We start from the raw sequence: 3,343 nt of genomic DNA, 5'->3' as shown, positions 1-3,343 counted from the left end.
TAAGTGGCGAAAGAATGACAGGTGGCAGAAAAGTTACTACGCGCTGATTACCATGGCTGTCAAGAATGCGTTCAACACTACGAATTGAACGCACGTAATCAAAGCCCTGGATGAAATACGCGATCCTAAATACCTCATAAGCATTATAACGACTTATTTTCAAAACAGAAGGCTGATTTTTAACACGGACGAAGACGCCAAGAACTCTATCTAGATTGAGGAACCCAAGGCTCAATATTAGGTGCACTATTATGCAACCCCATATATGAAGGGGAGCTAATAAGATAGCATCCAACAGATGTGAAACTAAAAGTGGCTAAGCAATTAGTAAGAAGAAATTAATCCAATGAGCACTTCAATAGTCTACTCCAATGGTTCTCTTCTGTGAGTCTGGAATTTGTTGAGCACAAAACAGAAGTTTTACTCTTTAGCACCAGAAAGGTGGAAGAACAGACAGAGCTCACCATATTGGATTCCCAAATTAAAAATGAAGGGGCTTAAAATGCCCTATCGAGACATATTACTAATAGAGGCTGCGTGAGTTCCAGCCGGTGACTTTTAATTGTAAAGGCAACGAAATCTATAATATTGTATATAGCTCCAATATGGATACAGGCAATGGATATAAAATACTTTATGCAATTCAAGTAATAAGTTCTTTCCGGACTATATCAACCGACAGTGCCGAAGTACTAGTCAGTATGACACCCATGGACATTTTCAGGGAGATGAACTCAAGCGATTATATCAGACATCAGCGCCTAAAACTGTATCGACAAAGACAATGAAGAAGAACAAGACCACCGATATGTGGCAGCAGTTTTGGCATACCTCATCCAAAGGGCGCTAGACCCATAGGCTTATACCGGACACTCGGTGGTAGTTTAACGACTCCCGTGTGTCAGCTTAACCGGTGGTTCCGTGGGAGAGTCTCTAATTATTAATTAGAGACAACCCAACTTTCTGCATCTACATTCCTCACATGGGGTATTTTGTTTGCACATTTAATGGCTATTGCCCCCTACAGCTAATGCTTTTCAATAGTCAATTATTTTGCAATCGCAGCTTCACTGTATAATCCTCCTTGAATTAAATGGCGCATCAAAGTGTCTGTGGAAATAGCCGGCAAAGCAATTACTGAAAGAAAGTAAAAACTAAAGTTGAATTAAACGAAGCATGGAAGAGCAGCAAGGCGACAGTGCGCAATTGAATTACAGCAAATCGCCGAGATTATTTCCATAAATTTTATGGAAATCGCGCGGTGCAAGTACACTATGGAAGACACACCACATTGCGCCGCTAAGCTATTTATCAGACTTAATCATTGAAATAACTCTGGGGCGTCTGACTGAGCAGAAGTTCAAACATGCGAGAATGCTTGCCAACGTGAGTGTGCGTGCGTGTATGTATTTGCATATCTAAGAATGTGAAAATTACTATGGTAAACAGCAAAAAATCAAAGCCACACAACAAGATGCAAGCTCGGCAAAATGACACAAACCCAGCCGAACTTCCGAGTATTCACACGCGTAGTGTTGCTATCTATGTATGCGTTCCACAAATCGCGCCACATAATCCAAAAAAGAACAAACACTTGTTTATCTTAAAAAGAGTGAGCAGTGCATGCAACACTACGGTTGCGGCAGTTGAAAAAACGCGAACTAAGATTCCCGCTCACCGCATGCATTGCTGTAGTCGCGGCATTTCATTTGAGTTAACGAAGCCCTACGAACCGCCGAAGAAAATATTTACCAAAGAAAGTCTCATAGATGTGCATGAGAGTGTGTGTGACAGTCTATGGCTGAAGAAATTTCAGAACTTTTAGATAACGAAGGCATTCATGGAGTTTTCTTAAATGTGACGCACGTTGCAGGTTTCGTACTTAAAAGCTTTTCATAGTCGTATATGCCACACGCATATAAATATTCATTCACACACATGTATTCATTTTCGAGATACTATATCTTTGCAACTTGTAGAAATTGGAAGAGGTAGAAAATTATTATCACTTAAATTTACTTAGATTACAGTTAAGCTGCAACGACAACGCAACACTAGCTGACGACTCAGAATTACAGTGGGGTAAGCTCAGTAAAATGACGCAGCTTTCAAAGAGCGCCACGTTCTTAAGCTATAGTTACGGAAAAGGCTGCAGAAAACCACAATGGTCACCATCGTTGCATTTGAGCTCAGGAACACAGGGTTTGTCCGGAAAGTAATAGGACGGATTTTCTTCTCTTCGGAGCATGCGCGCACCGTCTTGAATCGGTAGAGGACTAACGTTCCTAGCTAACGAACCAGCTGATCACTTGTCTTCGAGCACCTGGAGAGTCAAAACAAACATTTTCGTGTACCACGCCTTTTTGGATGGCCCGAAAGCGGTCGCTGACAATTGATCAGCATGAGTAAATCCAAAGTTAAAACGATGGTCATTGCCTTTTTTGACATCAAAGGCATCGTCCATCATGAATTTCTCCCGTCAAACGAAGAGTCAATCAGATCCGACAAGACTTCGCAGCCAATTGGAAGTTGCACCACGACAACGCTCCGGCTCACACCGCCTTTCTTGTGAACAGCTACCTAAGCAAGACCGGCATCGCAGCGCTTCCGCAGCCACCCTACTGCCCAGATGTGGCCCCCCGGACTATTTTGTTTTCTTACCTCCAAGCACCTCGGCTCTCAAGGCTATTCCGGAGAATGCCTTAAGTGACGCCTACAATGCTTGGAAATCCCCTTGGCAGCGCTGCATCGACACGAAGGAGCCTATTTTGAAAGTTTTTAAAGAATTGTAACAATTGGTTCAATAATTTTTTTTTTAAATTGGCTCAGTTATATTACTTTCCGGACAAACCCTGTACATTTGGAAAGTTAGGACATGTAACTCGAAAAAGTCATCAATTGAAAAATTTCTTCGTAGTCTTTCTTCTTTTAATATTTGTTTTACCATTAATCCCCACTCGAAAAGACTGTTGCCATTTAAAGACTCTTCCCAACATTTTCATGATCTTGCGACACTGTTCCGATTCGCCTTTCCGTTGCTAACGCTAACGAATCGCGCTCGAGCAATTTCACACGTTAAATTAACCTTACATTCGCGGAAATTTCTTATGCCAACAACTTTGTTTGCTTATGTGTGCCATTTTTTAACATTTACCCGCATTTGCTGTTTGTTGTTGTTGTCAACTTGCTATCTGCGCCTGCAGCATTGCGTTGTTGATTTTTGTCGCGATTTGTTGCTGTGATACAAATTCATTTTCTTAGCGCCAACTTATTTCTCATTTCTACTTCTTCAACGTGCATCTCCGACTTGGTTTGCACCCTCCTCTCACACACACACACACAC

The sequence above is a fragment of the Bactrocera latifrons genome, unplaced genomic scaffold (assembly GCF_001853355.1).
Source record: "Bactrocera latifrons isolate USDA-ARS-PBARC rearing strain unplaced genomic scaffold, ASM185335v1 scaffold_235, whole genome shotgun sequence".
Taxonomy (NCBI): Eukaryota; Metazoa; Arthropoda; class Insecta; order Diptera; family Tephritidae; genus Bactrocera; species Bactrocera latifrons.
This window is presented reverse-complemented; position numbering follows the sequence as displayed.